Below are 318 nucleotides of genomic sequence, written 5' to 3'. Positions count from 1 at the left end.
CGTCCCGCACCCGGGGGCCCCGAGCCCCGCATCTTCGGGCTGCCTCCGCCGCTGCTGTCCCGCGCGGCTCCGTCCGCGGCCCCGGACTCGCAGAGAGGGCGAGGGAGGCGCGCGGCTCCCGTGCGGTCCCCGTGGGGTCCTTCGCCTCCCGGGACGCGGCTCCCCCAAATGCGGGAACCACGGATGCTCTGCGACGGCCGAAGTTTGCTTGCGGCTCCTCTCTCCCTCCTCTTCAGCGGGCTTAAATTAACTACTAGTTATGGGTGATAGCGCAGCTCCGCACTGGACTGAAGGGTGCCGAGAAGGTCCCGCGTCCCG

The sequence above is a fragment of the Crocuta crocuta genome, unplaced genomic scaffold, assembly GCF_008692635.1.
Source record: "Crocuta crocuta isolate KB4526 unplaced genomic scaffold, BGI_CrCroc_1.0 scaffold192, whole genome shotgun sequence".
Taxonomy (NCBI): Eukaryota; Metazoa; Chordata; class Mammalia; order Carnivora; family Hyaenidae; genus Crocuta; species Crocuta crocuta.
This window is presented reverse-complemented; position numbering follows the sequence as displayed.